The sequence below is a fragment of the Erpetoichthys calabaricus genome, chromosome 10, assembly GCF_900747795.2.
Source record: "Erpetoichthys calabaricus chromosome 10, fErpCal1.3, whole genome shotgun sequence".
NCBI lineage: Eukaryota > Metazoa > Chordata > Cladistia > Polypteriformes > Polypteridae > Erpetoichthys > Erpetoichthys calabaricus.
This window is the reverse complement of record NC_041403.2, coordinates 145383217-145402403: the sequence shown is the minus strand read 5'-3', so window position 1 is coordinate 145402403 and position 19187 is coordinate 145383217. Positions and strand designations below refer to the sequence as shown.

Below are 19187 nucleotides of genomic sequence, written 5' to 3'. Positions count from 1 at the left end.
CTAATGAAAGCCTCCAGAAGGGGAAATAAGATTTCTTGTCGATGAAAAGGTGTAGGCTGTGTTAGCTTGGTGTGTGTGAAATATGAGGTGTTTCTGCCTGTCCGGCAAGATGGTAGGTCTGCAGTAAACATATATCAATTAGTAGGAACGGAAAACATAAAGGAAAAAATGAAAAACAATCACACTACAGTATGATATACAATACAATTTATTTTTGTATAGCCCAAAATCACACAAGAAGTGCCGCAATGGGCTTTAATAGGCCCTGCCTCTTGACAGCCCCCCAGCTTTGACTCTCTAAGAAGACAAGGAAAAACTCCCAAAAAACCCTTGTAGGGAAAAAAAATGGAAGTAACCTTGGGAAAGGCAGTTCAAAAAGAGACCACTTTCCAGGTAGGTTGGGTGTGCAGTGGGTGTCAAAAAGAAGGGGGTCAATACAATACACAGAACAGAACACAAGTAATCCTCAATCCAGTATAAAAATAAAAAAATGATTTGGATTTATATATATGGATATTTATGCCCTGATGTACTTTCTGAATTTCTGTGAAATTTTTTGAGCTTGACAAAGATGCTATATAAGTAAAACATATTATTATTATCCAGCCATCCATTATCCAACCTGCTATATCCTAACTACAGGGTCACGGGGGTCTGCTGGAGCCAATCCCAGCCAACACAGGGCGCAAGGCAGGAAACAAACCCTGGGCAGGACGCACACACAGACATACACCAAGCACACACTAGAGACAATTTAGAATCGCCAATGCACCTAACCTGCATGTCTTTGGACTGTGGAAGGAAACTGGAACACCCGGAGGAAACCCATGCAGACACGGGGAGAACATGCAAACTCCATGCAGGGAAGACCCAGGAAGCGCCACCGTGCCGCCCTATTATTATTATTATAGTTTACAAGAAAGCAGGACCCTGTTAAAGGTTGTCTTTAGAGAGCATGGTTATTATATGACGGTTTGCAGAAAATCATAAACTAATATAAATATAATTGTACTAGAAATACAACATGTAGCAAACAAAACATATTCAAAGTGAAAAAAAAAACAAAAATACCACTATTAACATATTTGCTCTATAAATGCAAGCCTCATCAGAAACAAAATACAGTGCCTTTCATAATTTTTGGGACAAAGATACATTGTTCCTTGATTTACCCCTTTGTTCCAGATTCAAAGTTGCAAATCAAAAAAGTTGAACGTCATTAAAGTGCACATTTCCACTTTCGTTTAAGGGTATCTGCATACAATTCGGTCACCATATGTGGAAATGACAACACTTTTTCTGCATGGTCCCCCCATTTCATCCATCCATCCATTTTCCAACCCGCTGAATCCGAACACAGGGTCACGGGGGTCTGCTGGAGCCAATCCCAGCCAACACAGGGCACAAGGCAGGAACCAATCCCGGGCAGGGTGCCAACCCACCGCAGGACACACACAAACACATCCACACACCAAGCATACACTAGGGCCAATTTAGAATCACCAATCCACCTAACTTGCATGTCTTTGGACTGTGGGAGGAAACCGGAGAGCCCAGAGGAAACCCACGCAGACACGGGGAGAACATGCAAACTCCACGCAGGGAGGACCCGGGAAACGAACCCAGGTCCCCAGATCTCCCAACTGCGAGGCAGCAGCGCTACCCACTGCGCCACCGTGCCGCCTCCCCCCATTTCAGGGTACTGTAATGTCTGACACAATTGGTGTCACAAGTGTCTCTGATCACTCAGGCGTGTTTCATTGCTTTTACCCTTTGGAGTCTGTAGCTGCCATTGTTCATCATGAGAACAAGACCTGTTAAAGTCAAAGAAGCCATTAGGAGGCTGAAAAACAAGAATAAATCCATTAGAGACATCGGTAAAACCTTAGGATCACCTAAATAATCTGTCTGGAATATTAAGAGTAAGAAGAAAAAAAGGCACTGGTGAGCTCAGTAATCGCCAAGGGACTGGTAGGCCGAGGAAGACCTCCACTGCTGACAACAGAAGAATCCTCACTATGGTCCCAAAAACCCGTCCAACAGATCAGAAACAGTCTCCAGGAGGCAGATATGTTTGTGTGTTAGAGACGACTATCCACAGAAGACTCCATGATCAGAAATACAGAGGCCACACTGAAAGATACTAATCACTACTTAGCCACAAATACAAGATGGCCAGATTACAGTTTGCAAAAAAAAAGACTCAAAAGCAGAATTCTGGAAAAAGGTGTTTTGGACAGACAAGACAAAGATGAACCATAAAAATACTGAAGTTACAAGTAATGTAGTATTGGCAGTACATTTGGGATCACAATATTGTGGAAAGGTTTGGTGAGAAGGGTCGGTCTCAGGGCCTGCCAAAGAAAACTTTCAGTGCTATTATGCTATCAAAGCTTGATCTTCCGACCCAATGTCACTTGCAAGACAGGGGCATAGCACTTGCTATAGGGAAACGTGATTTTATAATGTTATATTTCATGTGCTGTAAATACTGTCAGACAATATTTCATGCTATTAGAATTGTAAGTTCTTTTCTTTTTACTAGAACTTTTGATCTCTGTTAAAGCATCAAATTTTAAACACAGAATAAGTCTTCATAGAGACAGAAGGCATTATTACAAAGAGGGGATTTCTGCAGTCAGAGGAGCAGACACACTCCTTTTGCAAACAAGTAGGATTTAAAGAAAGGTCAGACATTTAAATATAAAAAAAATATATTTCAACAAGTCAGTTTCTAATGGTTATTTTTTTGGATTTTCCACTTGCTTAAAAGGCGAGTGCCAGGAATAGAGAACAAGAGTTTGGGTGGAGGACATATGTGTGGGTTTACATAACAAAGAAATCTGGAGCTTTATTTCCAAAGACAAAGTTTGAGCCAGAATATGCTTTTCAGCATTGTACTTGAAAGCACAATAACCAATAAGCCAACTAAAATTCAGTATCCAAGGGAAAATGTTTGACATCCATTGACAATGAAAAATAACACTCCAACAAGTATAATTCAAATAAATGATTTTAAACTCCAATATATATATATATATATATATATATATATATATATATATATATATATATATATATATATACATATATATATATATATATATATGGTTGAAATAGTTTTACTGTCAAATAATTCAAAGAGTACGCGACACGTGTTTCACCCTAATTCTGGGCTCATCAGGCATACACACTCACTGCATCCCCTCTCGGGAATCGAACCTCGAACGTCAGCGCCAGAGGCGAAGCCCCCTAATGCTGCGCCACAGCATGTGGATCATTCATTTGACAGCATGTAGATCGGGGTAATTACATTCATGGCATTCGTAGTCTGAATCACAATCTGATTGTATGGGTGGTTACCTACCAGGTAACGCTTGTGGTTGGTCAGCAAGTGGGCTAACATCCGCCACGGTGCCCTCTTTCAGTTCCGAGAAGCAGATCATAGAATGGTTGAAATAGTTTTACTGTCAAATAATGCAAAGAGTACGCGACACGTGTTTCGCCCTAATTCTGGGCTCATCAGGCACCGTGGCGGATGTTTGCCGACTTGCTAACCAACCACAAGCGTTATCTGGTAGGTAACCACCCATACAATCAGATTGTGATTCAGACTACGAATGCCATGAATATTTGTGTGTACACCTGATGAGCCCAGAATGAGGGCGAAACACGTGTCGTGTACTCTTTGCATTTATTTGACAGTAAACTATTTCAACCATTCTATGATCTGCTCCTCACAAACTGAGGGCACCGTGGCGGATGTTAGCAGATTGCTGGCCAACCACAAGCGTTACCTGGTAGGTAACCACCCATACAATCAGATTGTGACACAGACTACGAATGCCGTGAATATATATATATATAAAAAACTATATCCAAATTAAATTAGGCTAGGGAGAAAGTTTAATAACCCAGCCACAGGGGATGCACAAACCAGTGTGTTTCTTTGTGCCGGTCCCAAGCTTGGATAAATGGGGAGGGTTACGTCAGGAAGGGCATCAACATGGGGACAACAATACAGATTTCCATACCGGATCGGTTGAGTCCCGGGTTAACAACGACTGCCACCAGTACTGTTAGCCAACAGGGTGCTGGTGGAAATTGGGCTATGGATGTGGTGAGAGAGGACATGCAGTTGATGGGTGCGACAGAACAAGATGGAGAGGACAGGAAGCTATGGAAAAAGATGATCTGCTGTGGCAACCCCTAACGGGAGCAGCCGAAAGAAGAAGAAGAAGAAGAAGAAGAAGAAGAAGGGAGAAAGATTAATATGTTAGAGAGAAAGATAAATAGGTTAGGGAAATAAAAAAAGAGCCAACACCTTCAACCTGCCTCATTTTTCTAGTCTCACTCAGGCCATGACCTTCCGTCCCATCAAGAAATTTCAAATCTTCAAACAGAACTGAATAAAGCCACACAGTTAAGGAAACGTCATGGCTTCCCTTGAAATATTGAAGGAACATTTTGTACCAGATCCAAGCCCAGGAAAAGATCGTTTAGAGTTTACTCTGTTAGGATTTGTTTTTGTTTTTAATGGCTTCGGACTTAAGTTTGTGTTATTTTGTCTTTTTTCTTATTTATGGGGATTTTGACACATTTGCAAGTCATCTCTGCCCTTTAAGTTTTTTATTTGAAATGTGTTTAAAGACATTGATATATTTTCACATTTTTTTCAAATCCATCTTTGTTTGGTACCGGGTGTCACCATCTTGTGAAGTTGACTACAATGTGGCTAGGTTTGAAACAGCAGAAGTGTACGGTGAGTGATGTCACCTACTCAGTTGTATGAAGGCCATCCTCTAGTACTTTCTGGTTATCCAAGATTACAGACAAAACCAAATCTCTACTCGTTGGTTTATGCTTTATTTGTTTGACTTTCTGGTTAAAAGATTATTGGCTTTGAACTTTTCAAATTTTGTTTCTGATTATGGTTTGTAGGCTCTGACAAATAGTATGAGTGTTTCTTAATATGTGTGCCTTCTCAGACAGTAAAACATAGTTGTAATTATCGTAAAATCTTCAGACAATCCTCTTTAAACTGCTGCTAGTGAAATAGGCATAAAACAATGCTTTGCTCTGGTTTGGCTCACAGTTCTAAGAAACTCCGCCTACAAGATGGCAGCTTCTTCAACAGTAAGACCTCACCAGCAGTTTTTCGTTTAAAGATTATAAAGTTTCACATTTAGGTAGCACACCTTTAGAAACCAAAACTACCTTTTGTTTTTATGCTGCAGGTTAAAAAAGGAACCTCCTACAACATGTAACATTAAAAAAATAATAATAATAACATAAATTCTAAGGTTATCTGTTAAAGAAGACATTCCCTGTCAAACGGACTAGACAGGCATGTTGAGGTGAATGGTCAGTTCACATCAAAATTGTTCTTGTAATCAGCATTAACAGAATGGTGTAATGATTGAGGTTTGCTGCAGGCCACCATATTTTGGTCATATAACAATACATGTGCTATGACTGGATTTCTGTTTATAGCTTTAATGTGTTTATCTCAACAATCTGTATGATCTTATACTTGGTTTTTGTGTTTTTGATGCGGTAGATGTAATTTCTGATGTTACATTTTTATTCTATTGTTTCTTTTACAAGTTGTTTAATTTTTGGCGTATTTTGGACTATTTCGCATTTCCACAATCATGAGTACAGGTAATCAATGTGATGATTTAAAACTAATAGTTCCTTCCTTATACAAGTTGTGGATTTAAAACCCTTGTCTGTGTCCTTTGCTTTAATCTTTACTTGTTAGATTTTTGTGGTATTGATCTTTTTGCTTCATTTTTTTGTCTTACTTACTTCTTGTTTCTTGATCGTAACTTTTGATCTCCCGGTTTTGACCCTTGTTACGTCTCATGTCTATCTCCTGGTTTTCACAATACATACTTGTCAGAGTGCTGATATAATAAAGTGTTAGGGTCATCTGGGGTTTTATCTCTGGCTCGAGTGGTTTCTCTTTTATTTAACTCTTTTGTTTTCTTTTTGTAAATATTGTTACAGATTATGTTTTTGTTTTCCAATCTTTATTAATTGTCCTAATAAATACATTGTTTAATTTATTGTTTAATGTTATTGTTTGTTCCTTTGGTTATATTCCTTTTACCATATATGTTGAGCTCATGGAGGAATAAAGGCTAAATTTTGGGAAAAAAATATACATTGCAGTACATAGTTCCTAGTTATGTTCCTATCCACCGACCCCACTGTCTTTGAGGTCTTTATCTGTGCTCACATTAAATATTGCATACAAAAATAAATAGTTGTACTATAATTGTGGAATTGTAAAGTATCTTGAGATGCTGTTTAATTATACGAGAGATAAGTCAGGCAGTGGTAATTCATGCAATGAGCTCAGTTATATAGATGACACTAGACACAACTTATTCATGTATGAGTATTGTGTCCAGGGTATCAAATGAAATTAATTTTAATCTTTCTATTCAGTAAGGTAGTTAATAACAGAGGATTTAAGGAAATATTTCTTTACTGTACCTTTCACAGAACAGAATTACCAAGCAAAGTAACAAAGACTAATCTAAGGACAGGAGCCTAATGGAAAACATTATGATTGATGCAAGCAGAGATTATTTCAAAATATAAGATGTCTCCTACAATACATTATAAGTATGTTTTATACTGGACGATATTCTGATAGAAAGAAGCATGTTTTATTTCATTCTAAATGATCGGGATTTAAAATTTATAGAATAATTGCTGACAGACAACAAAGCTGTCAATGTTTTAGGCTAAACGGATGCAGCCTAGTGGATTTCAATTCTAAATCTAATGCATAAAGCTCAAATTGTATATGTATATATATGTGTGTGTATGTATGTATTGTGGCAAAGGCGCTATATAGACGTCGACCCGACGCAGACTGACAACGGAGGCACGTGTAAAAATCGAAGAAAAAGGACTTTTATTTTTCTTCAGCCATGGGGCATGTGTTCCTTATGTCCCACAGGTCCAACATAGTCCCAAAACAACACGCAAAGTAAATCACCCAAACCACACTCTTCTTCCTCCACTACTCCTCCCAAGCAGCTTCGTCCTCCTCCTCCTCCTCCTGACTCTGGCGCCTAGAGTAGTGGTTGCAGGTTCCTTTCATAGCACCCCCGGAAGTGCTCCAGGTGCTCGTTGACCTACTTCAGGCTGCACTTCCAGGTGTGGCTGCAGTCCAGCCCACATGGGCTCATTAAGCCATGCAGCCAAGAGGGATGAGCGCCAGTGTTCCACCAAGTGTTCTGGGGAATGTAGGGTGTAGCCCATGGGTGTTCCCCCAGATCCAGTGTCAAAGGGGCATCCTGGCTGGGTATGAGACCCAGCCGCCCGCCACAGTATATACTGTATATACTGTACATCACATCCCTCATTTTGCGGGTAGGCTATGCCCTGACCCAAAATTACGATCTTGACAATTCCTTTGTTTTTTTTTTGTTTTGTTTTTTTTACTAAAGTTTTGGAAGACAGTGCCACCTGGTGGCTCACAGCAAGTGAAACACTTGAATAGACAAACACACCAGAGCTTAACTCTTTCAGGGCTAATTATTGTTTTTTCCTTTTGTCCCAGGCCTGAATATTTTTCCAAAACACTCAGTTTTCTTAAAAGCAATGGTTTTACACCTAAATCAGCATAATTCACATACTTATTACATACCTGTTTCTCTCACCACTCATAAGCTGAAAGGCACTTTCTGGGAAAAAAAACAGCTTGAAGTATTCTAGTGGCTGGTAATCCACAGAGTCTGCCAACACACCGTGTCATTTCATGAAGTCCAGTAACCACGGATCTACGTCTGTGTACTCTTCCCAGGGTGAATGTTTCCGTTCTACCATTAGCCACACGAGCATGTTCAGCACTACATTCAGCTAGGTGCTGGTCAGCTGATGCAATTACCCGTCTTTCATTTTTTATTTCCAGATCGTTTGCATCAAAATCAGAGTTTGATAAGTCAGAGTTCGATTCAGCAAAAATGCACAAAAAATAAATAATATACGCAGAGTATTTTGCTTTGTGCATTTGCTTTGCTCTCTTGCCCAATGTTGCTGCCATTCTAGACAATGTTTACTCTACACTACTCACACACACACACAAGGATTTGACATCAAGTCAACTAGTCTAACAGTCCCCCAAGCAAAGAGGGTCTCCCTATAATGTAACGGTCAGATTTATCAACATTTACAGCTTTTATCACTCTCTGTACTTGAATGTTGATTTTAGTTGACATCTGCCCTCAACTCCTTGTGTCGACAAAAGTTGACATCCGCCCTAATTAAAATGACTTACCTGTGCTTTGTTTATTGTCATGTGCACAGTAAGGAAACACGTTTCAACACTCCAGAGATCTGCGCTTTATAGCAGAGTGGCCAGACAGAAGTCTCTCCTCAGTAAAAGACACATGGAAGCCAGCCTGAAGCTTGCAGAAAACACCTAAAGGACTTTCTAACTATGAGAAGAAAGATTCTCTGGTCTGATGAAGTCAAGATTAGCCATCATCACCTGTGCAATGCTATTCTAGTGGCAAAGCATGGTGGAGGCAGCACCATGCTATGGGGATATTTTTTAGCACTGGTCAGGGGTTATCATGCCAAATGGAGCCAAGTACAGAGATATCCTTAATCCTTATTGCTGCCAGAGCCTGGATTTGAAACCTAATCGAGATGTAAAAACAACTATCCATTGACCGTCTACATCCAAACTGACAGATCTTGAACAATCTGCAGAGAGGAATGGCAGAAAAATCCCTACATTTGGTATGCAAAGTTTGTTGCATCATACCCAAGAGGACTCAAGGCTGTAATCGCTGCCAAAGGGGCTTCAACTAAGTACTGCGCAAAGGGTCTGAGTGCTTGTATCATCATGATATTTCAGCTTTTATTTAAAAAAAAAATTTGCAAAAATTTATAAAATCCTTTTTGTCAATCTTGGATATTAAGTGTTAGCACAAACCAGGCAACATAGTAAAATGTGAGAAAGTGAAGAGGTCAAAATCCACACTAAATGTGTCCTCTGTAATGAAAGACCAAACATCAGAACTTTGTTGTATATTGCCAGAGTCTTCAAACGTTTTTTTGGCATCCCTGGAGTGGGTATGTACAGCTAGCAGCCCAAAGGGTGATGGGTTCTGTGATAACAGCGTTTACTGTGTTTTCTTTGTTGCAAGCTTCTCTTAGTTTAAAACAGTTATACTGTATTTAGTTTCTATCCATTAGCAAGTATGAATTCATTTTATATTCTCATTTATATTTTATACAGTATGTCATTCATTTGTAAATATATGTAACACTCTGGGCTTATTAATAGAGCTACTCTCCATAAAGATAAGATGAAGTGAATAGAAACTATTCTTTGTTTTGATGATACCAAATACTCAAGATCTTGATCACTCTTGTTTGCATACTGATAGTTGTTTGTCTTGAACATTTCTTCCAGTGGCAGGAAATGTGACAGACTATGAGAGCAAAGAATGAAGACCTCCGCTCTCCGGGTGATGATTGACCTCCAAGGCTATTCCTCTTTTTATTTTCATTTTATTTAATTTTAGAATCAACTCTCAGCAGTGGCCAGCAGGGCGGCCGTACAGCGCATGCGTACAGGCGCCATTCTCATCCTTACCACCTTCGCCGTCACTTCCCCTACCTCTTCATATCTTAAATTATTCTTGAGGCAGATTGAAGACTTAAGTGCCAGCTTAAATGAAAAATTAAAGAAAATGAACTAAGCAATTGCAACACAAACACTGACTTAATAATGTAGCGGGGCCACATAGTTAGTGTTGTAAATGTCAGTTCTGAGTGCGTCTCGTTTCATTGTCCCGTTTGCTGTTTGTATGTGTATCAGTTAATGCCGTCCCCGTGGAAGATGGAAGATGGAAGGAGACCACAGCCACAAACCTGGAAAACACCTGTTCACGATTAATCAATTACTGCCGTCACAGGACTATTTAAGCCAGCAGGAGGAGAAGGAAGGAGAGAGGAGAGAAGGAGATTTTTTTCACATTCACGACCACGAGCCTGTTATATTCCACATCACGCATTTCCATCCAGTTTGTTTTTCTATCTGCCGGACTTGCTTCAAGAACCTCATCACGAGAGACCCCGGGGTCGGGATTAATCATCCACCACGCACCGAGGATTCACGGTGAGGCTGCTCCATTTTGTCCGGGGAAAATCAAACGACTCATTTTTCGCTAATTCAGTCAACCGCATTCAGGACAGTTTTTTATTTCTGGACTCACGTTCACATTCATTTCCGTATATCATTCCATTTTTGTTATTCGTGTTGTGTGTTTATATGTTACAGGGGCAAGGGAGGGTTTTTGTTGTATTTATATTTGGTGGTGTCTTGTTGTTGCTGGGGTGGAGGGATATTTATATTTATATCTGTTTTCTATTTTGTGCATGTCTTGTTGTTTCATTTAATACATTTAATCCGTTTAATTTTACATCCTGCTTTTGTGTACTTATATTTATACCGTCGATTGTGGGGAAAAGTTTAATTGGTTAGAAGTACGGCTTGATAGTTAGATTCTTTCTCAGTAAATTATCCAGGCCACAGGTCTTGGAGGTGTAGCTGCCGGCTGGGTAAAGGGGTCGGCCGTTACAATTGGTTTTAACGCAAAAAGATACCAACGAAAGAAGAGAAGAAGCGAAACCGCTAGCATGAAGAAAAGAAGAGCTGCTAAGGAAGCAGCAATCGCATCAACCTCTGAGCAAACGAATGCTAAACGTACTGAGAAAGAGGATGAAAACTATGAATGCTCAAGTCAAGTGCGCCGTTACTGGTGTTTTGATATTTGATGTGGAATTGATGTAAAGCTCATCCCTAGCTGGAAAACAATGCAGGGTTATGCTCCTATTAAAGACTTTCTTCTAGCTTGCATCATGCTTTCTCGAACTATCCCACAAAAGTAAAAGGAGTTGATATAACTTATAGACTGCCCAATAGAAGCCACAGAAGAAGTACATACAAAATTAGTAGTCTGGAGCCAATGTTGTTATTGCACATTTTCAACCATTTGTCCAATAGCCAGCAAGGGATGCTAACCCAACATAAAGTACGCTCTCATATATATATCAGAACTCTGTCCTGAACCAGACAGAACCTATAAAATGGCCTATGGATCTCTTACCCACTAGTTCATCTAATTCAATCAATCAGTCATTTTCTAAACAACTTTGTCCTGAACAGGATCATGGCGGGTGGTGGAGCCTATACCAGCTAGCTTAGAGCAGGAACAACCTCTGGACAGAGTGCCAGTCCGCACCTCCCTATCGCCAGGCAGAAGTGCTGACGCTTTGCCACAGCAGCTCCTCATCTAAATCATCATATCAATAATTAGTTAAAAGACACATTACAATATTGAAACACTTAGTATGAAATACTCTTTCAACAATTACACACTCTGCATATCTTCACCAGCAATAAGCACTCCAGGATAAAGTCACTGTCCCTATAGTCCCATCAAAGGAAATGTTATCTGTATTCCTTAACTCCAGTCCTATGTTTGGAACTCCACAAACTCGGTGACAACAATAGACAATTCGACCTTTTATATAAGCAGCACATTTCCTCATGATTAACAGAACAGTAGATCAAAATCAGCAAGACTGGAGGCTCCTTCTCTTGATCCGGATCATTTCCATTTCTCCTGCCTCCTCCAACCCGTCACGTAACTGCTGGTAAACAAACGTTTTATAATGAAACTCCCCAACGACATCAATTAAGTAGTTAGATGCTCCTCAATCACATTAACTAGAGTCAACTTGAAATCCAATAGTCTCAGAATGGCCAGCTTACTGCACTCTTTCACATCAAGCAATTTTGAGTCTCTGATTAGCATATCAAGCATGTATTTCACTGTGAAGGAGAGATGGAATCCCTAATAGAAATAACCTAACATGGGGAGGACATTCAAAATTGCCAGAGAAGCACAGGGCAGCTGAGATGTGAATGATTTGAGTCCAAGTGCTGCTCACAGTTCTCAGCTGTTTCCCGGCCACTTAAATATCTCAGGGGAGCCACAGAACATTTTTCCATTCTCTTATTGTACTGTTCTTCACGTCCCTGTGAGGCTCCTACATGCTCATTTGGCAGCAATGAAAAGTTTAGCCAGGAATCCTGTTGGCTATTGCCTGGTCGTTTATTTCCTGGCCTCTTACTTTCTTGCAGCTGCAGATACCCTTTGCACTTCGCACTGTGCGCATGGCAGAAGGTCCAGCATGGCATGTGATGTGTGCTGCGCATCTTGAAAGGGATTCCTGTCCAAATCTGTTGTTCTTGTCTTTGGCTTATTGAGGGTCAAGAAGGTCACATGGCCCCCACTGTTTGAAGCAAGATGAATGAAAAATCCAAACCATATGGAAGAGGTCAGTACCCTAGCCTGAAACATGGCGAAGATTTCTTTTTATGTTAGAGCCGTGTGGGGGGTTGAATGTTTATTTTTATTTGCTCCTCAGCATCTTGCAGAAAAAATCTCCTTTGGCAGTGCAGAGACAGAGAGAGCTAATAATAAACCACATTCCCAAAGATCCCACACCCACGTGTGAAGAAAGCTTCCCCTCTTTCCTAAGTTCTTCCAAGGCTTTGCTTTCTAACAAATTAATTTCAGCATGCAGATGAACCTGGAGGTGAAAAGCTTGGTAGCAGGCATTGCAAAAGAGATTGGTAACTGCCTGTCTGCTATGTATAGTGCACTCGGGGTATATTGGACATTGAGCTTTCTACAGACAGAATGTTGTGGGGCAAAAAGAGAAGGATGTGAAGTCTTGTGATGTTGCCACAAGCTTGAAGTGAAGAAACCATTTTATGAAATGTGATCTCTAATATTCTTAGTGAATTTCAAGCTAGCACACACAACTCTACAATATTAAAAGACAAAAAAGGAATAGCAGTTGCATGCCCAAGGTGGCTATTTAAACCACAACATATGAGCTTAGTTTGTGGATGTGTTTTAGGGTTCTTCTTTTCTCCTTACACATCAATTGTAGTCATCCCATTATTTTTTTCCTCCGCCAAACCTCTGTCTCCCTTATTATGCATGCTGTCTGCAGCTTGCTTTTGCAAGTCCTTCAAACAACTTCACGCTTTATATTTCATAGCGTAAAGGTTACATATACTTGATATTCCCATAGCTGTACATGTTCAGTAGACTGAGAAATTGCAGTTACCGACCACCTGCAGGCCAGCTGCAGACAGCCTGCTGAAGCGCCTCCCTTAATGGGTGTCCTCTGCTAGGGGGCCTCAGATTCTGCTACAGATGTGCAGGCACTACATGGTTATGCCACTTGAGTGGATGAAAGAGGAGAAATGAATTGTAAGTCCATGATCATCAGATGGAATTGGAGTGTCACTCCATCTCTGTATAGTGCATCTTTGATAGAACTTCGGGGGGTCATGCTGCAGTGCCATCCTCCCCACAGTTCAGAGTGGGCTTGAACTGTTATGTTGCAGCTGCTCTGGGCGATGAGCATTCATACAGCATCTGTGAAATGGCATTCAGCTTAACATTTAAAGCCCCTTTTGTATTTAAGTCTCATGTAGCACCTATTGTCAGATTCTTTCCAGATCAGAAGATTACATTCACAAACCTGTTTAATCCAATTCCGGGCTGACAGCCCTGGACAGATCATCAGTTCACACCCACATTCAAACACACAAAAGGGCCAGATTTATCTAACCTGCACATCTTTTGAGATTCGAGAGGAAAAGTGGATCACCCCGACATAAGCCAAAATAGCCATGGTAAGAATTTACAAAGTGCCTGCAGACAACAACCCTACATGGGTATGAAATTCAGGATGGTGGATGAATCACGGCATTACCGGCATTTATCATTTTATCATGTAATTGCTTAGTTGATGTTTTTATCCAAAGTGATTTACCAAAGAGGTCAACGTAATAAAGTAAACATCACTCTAGATCATGGGTGGGCAATGTTGGTTCTGGAGAGCTGCAGTTTCTTAATGAGAAAACAATTATTGCTGATGAAACACTTATTGCTTAAGTGACATTTTGATGTTTCATTTTAGTGGTCTCGCTTGTTAAGGTTCCCCACCCTAATTGTTTATTTCAATCTTAAACAGCTGAATTCACTGTTTTAATGGCTCCTTATTAGCAATAAAATATAAATCACAAAGCAGCCAGCAGTTCTCCATTCAGTTTATTTGCATTTACATCTGTATGTGTTCATCATACACTGTTTGATCTAATAAAACATGTGACAGACTGAAAATTATCTGTTTTAGGCTTCAAATCATTTGGATGATATCCTTGGAGAGGAAAAAATCTACTATTATAAGAACCTTACATTGCAGACTAACAAGCCATAAAATTAAATAAGGTGCGAAACTGGCAAGGATTGGTTTCTAATTAAGCAGTTGGGTTGGAATGAAAACCTGCAGCCACTGTGGCCCTCCAGGACCAACATTGCCCACCCCTGCTCTAGGAGAACAAGTGTTACAGGTAGAGGGTACAAAACTGATCACAATTGAAGAGTTCAGAACAAAAAATAAGTTGGTTACAATGCCAAGGTTACAAAACCTAACTGATCAGTTATTCAGAAATTCACCAGACAAGAGAGTTTTCTTAAACAAGTTGAGGAAGTCAGAATTTCCAGTGGAGGTGGGCAGCTCTTTCCACCAGCCACGAGTTATACATGGAAAGAGTCTGGATGAAAATTTAATAACACACAGAGGTGCCAGCAGATGCCGTTCACCAGCAGACCAGAGTGGTCGAAATGGAGTACAGGACCTCACAAGTGTCTCCATATATATAGGAGCTGACCCACTGGCTACTCTTGTAGGCAAGCATCAAGGATGTGAACTTAATACATGCTGACTCAAGAAGCCAGTTAGCAATTTGAAGACATGTCGCTGCATTTTGAATCATCTGCAGTGGTTTGTCATCACATGGCGGTACTCCTGCCAGCAGAGGGTTGCAGTACTCCAGACATGACAAGACCAAAGCCTGGACCAGGAATTTGTGCTATCTACTTTGTCAGATACGGTCTGATTTTTAGGAATGTTGTATAAAATAAATCTGCAAGACAAGAGACTGTAGCAACAATATCCTAGAACACGGGTGTCGAACTCCAGTTCTAGAGGGGCGCAGCAGCTGCAGGTTTTCATTCTAACCTTCTTCTTCATTAGTGACCTGTTTTTTCTGCTAATTAACTTCTTTTGCCTTAGTTTTAATTAACTTGACTCAGGCCCCTTAGTCATCTCTTTTTCCTTAATTAACAGCCAAACAATAATGAGACACAAAATGAGGCGCCACATGAGCAGCTCCTCGGTGCCCATCACACAATATCTAAAAATAAAGAAAGGTGATGGTCTCAGTAAGGGTGATCTCTAAGGTCACCAAAACATTTTGACGATGTTCTTAGAAAAAATAGAAAAATCAACAGTTTTGGAAATGTCTGCTGTGGCAGAATGAGAGCAGCAACAAGCCATGGAATTAAATAACGAGTTTAATTAACAGCAAGGGTCAGCTTCTCATTAAGAGATTGGTTGGAGTTTGAAATCCCATCTTAGCTGGTCATCAGTCAGCTCGTTTCACATCTGATTTCTGTTTGGCTGTCATTTAATGAAGAAAGGAATTAATTCAGAGGACAGAATCCTTAAAAACAAGGCTATTAAAATGAAGGGTAAAGGAGTTAATTAGCAGTGAAAACTGGTCACTGATTAGGAAAAGAGTCAGAATGCAAACCTGCAGCCACTGCGGCCCTCCAGGCCTGGAGTTTGACACCCCTCTCCTAGAAGGACAGTTGATCTTCAATCATTTTGCCTTTTGTATCTCTTTGTCATTAAGGATTATTGAGTGTAGATTGATTTGCAAAAGTGGCAAATTTGTCCATTTCAAATTAAATCTACAACACAATAAAGTGTGCAGAAAGTGAAGGGGTCTAAATCCTTTTTGAATTTACTAGAATATTCCATACCAGGGGTCAAATTTCATCCTAGTGGCCAAAATGGCAGTAGTTTTTAGTTCTAACCCAATTTCATAATTAGAAGCAAAATGTTTCCACTGAAGCAATTATTCCTCATTCAACATATTTGTGCTTCATTTTACTCAACTCACTTGTAAGATTTTGAACGCTTCATTGTATTTATAGTCTTAAAGAGTTGCATTTTCTATTGTTTCTTGTTTTCTTAAAAATGAGAACTTGGGTTGAGAGCAGTAATAGGATAAATGACAAGATCCCAGTTAGAGGAGATCTGCACCAGGGATCTTCTTTAAGTTTTTGACTCTTTGATCCATCTTCATCATATGGATGTGTTGAGTCGTGGGATACAAGACCAGACCCCCCTGGTGCAGGCTTTATGATGATAATATTGTGTTGTGTAATATCAGAAAAGAGAAAATGGAGAGGAAGTAGGAAGAATGAAGAAGAACTTTGGGAGATGCAGGTTTGAAGATAGAAGAAAGCAGAATATATGAGGCCTAGTGATGATCAGGATTCAGATGTTAGCCGGCAGGGAGATCTATTGAAAACAGGGGAGACATTTAAATAGCTAGGATCAGTGGTAGCCCAAGATGGAAAATCAAATGCAGAGATAACCCATAGAGTGCAGTGTGGATGGAACAATTGGAAGAAGATATCAGGAGTATTGTGTGATTGAAAATTAAAACAAATGTTAAAGGTAAGCTTTTTAAGACAGTGGTAAGAGCAGCAATGATGTATTGCCTTTTGTTTCTCTTTGTCATTAAGGATTACAGTATTGAGTGTAGATTGATTTACAAAAGTGGCAAATTTGTCCATTTAATAATTAAATCTACAACACAATAAAGTGTCCAAAAAGTGAAGGGTTCTAAATTCTTTTTGAATTTACTGTACATAAGTGAAGTGCAAATAAGGTGCAGTCTAGAATTCTGACGTACCATTTATTGGCATTCTGGTTTCCCTTCTCACTTATATATTAACCCAAATTAGTTTCAGTTTGCTTGATTAAATCATATTATGGATTTGACGATTTTCTAAGCCCACTCAGCCCAATTACTGGACAAGTATGCTGCCTCAGTGTTCTCAGGCTCCCATCCAATGCTTGACTGCCCCTTGTGTGGTGTTTGCATGTTGTTGTTGTGCATGAGCACATTCTGATTAAGGGATTGTAATTTTACTCTCACATTGCAGATCTGTGTTTCCTGAATTACTTCGCAACTTTAATTTGGCTCATTGAGTGACTGGACCCTACTATTTAATGGAACTTCATCCAGGACGAGTTCCTCCCTTGTGCAAAATGATGTTGAGATATACAATGGCCACCTGCAACACTAAACTGGATAAGTAGAGTAGAACTTCAGTGGGTGGAAGGACTGAAGCCACAGTCCACTGCTAGCGATGAGCTAAAGGCAGGAACCAACCATTAAAGAAACATTCACTCATTTCAGGCCACCATAAACTGCTTGTCATTTTAGCTGCATGTCTTTAGTTTGTATACTGTATATTGGGTTGATTTTAAGGATTGCATTGATTAAAGTTATGGCACTCATTAAGAGAAGGGACTGTGTTATAAGGATTAAGCAGCAGCACAAGGACAAGCCTCTTAAGTTAAGGTTTTGTAAAGTAATGAGATATGCAAACAGAGTCTTAGTTTGGTCTAAAGAGCCACCTCAATTCCACCACTACCAGAGCTGAATTGCTTCCTTCAGTCATTTCTGTTTTTCCCTATTGCTGGGGCAGCCAAAAATGGACATTACAGTATGTATGACACTGTTGCTGAAAATAAAATGTTGATTATCACCATGGACTGACTGCCTTATTTCCATGTCATGTATGTCAGTCTGAAATCCACTTCCGGTCAGTAAACAGACTGGAGCCTACTCCAGTGACAAGTGACAAATCAGTAAGACAAATTCAGATCAGATCAGACACCCCACATGCTGTTAGACTGGGGGAGGAAATGAACATGTGACACGACTCCTGAACAGCTGGAGCTCTCTGCCCGTCTGCTGTCTAATAACACCACAAGTGTCAAATATCACATGCATACTAAATTAGACTTCGCATTTGTATATTTTATATATAATGTGTAGGTTACAACTTCCTGATTTTGTTACATACCATTTTGTGTTTTATTTTATCCACAATAAATGAAATTAGGCCTTTTCTACTGTATTTGACTGGTACTGCTGGTGACTAGAATATTCCATGCCAGGGGTCAAATTTGGTCCTAGTGGCCAAAATGGCAGTAGTTTTTAATTCCAACCCAATTTCTTAATTAGAAGTCAAAAATTCCACTAGAGCAATTATTCCTCATTCAACATATTTGTGCTTTATTTTATTCAACTCACTTATAAGATTTTGAACCCTTCGTTGTGTTTATAGTCTTAAAAAGTTGCATTTTCTATTGTTTCTTGTTTTCTTAAAAATGAGAACTTGGGTTGAAAGCAGTGATGGGATAAAATACAAGATCTCAGTTAGAGGAGGTCTGCACCAGGGATCTTCTTTAAGTCTTTGACTCTTTGATTTGGTTATGGATGTGTTGAGTCGTGGGATACAAAGACCAGACCCCCCTGGTGCAGAGTTTTTGATGATGACATGGTGTTGTGTAGTACCAGAAAAGAGAAAATGGAGAGGAAGCTGGAAGAATGAAGAAGACCTTTAGGAGGTGCAGGTTTGAAGATAGAAGAAGACACAATATATGAGGCCTAATAATGAGCAGGATTCAGAGGTTAGCCGGCAGGGAGATCTATTGAAAACAGGGGAGACATTTAAATATGAGGTGTGATCAAAAAGTACGGTGAATGTTGATGCAGAGCACCATCCAGGAGCAACGCAAAACAATTCAAAGCACTTTCTACCTAGTTTGTGACAAGCTTCAACTTGTTTGATACTTTCAGTCTTATGTGAGCCACTGTTGAGTTCAAGTGTGTTTTTCAAGTTTGACGTTAATAATGGATATCGAGCAATGCATTAACATGAAATTTTGTTTCAAATTGCAAAAAGCTCAGGAAACACATTAGATGTTAAAATCGGTTAATGGTGGCACTGCACAGACAATTAAGACTGTTTACAAGTGGTTTGATCGATTTCGTAACGGATCTGACACGGCTGAAATCGAGAAAAGATCAGGACGTCCTTCAACATCAATAACCGAGGAAAATGTTGAAACGGTTTCATTCTTCATCATGATAATGCTCCTTGTCACACATCTCATCTAGTACGACAATT

General features: G+C 39.8%; 1 protein-coding gene across 1 annotated transcript in view; it reads right to left on the bottom strand.

The window, feature by feature from the left end:
* The window catches only part of angpt4 (angiopoietin 4), a 210477-nt gene that overhangs the window by 123146 nt on the left and 68144 nt on the right, over positions 1-19187 (bottom strand). The gene's annotated exons all lie outside the window — the stretch shown is intronic.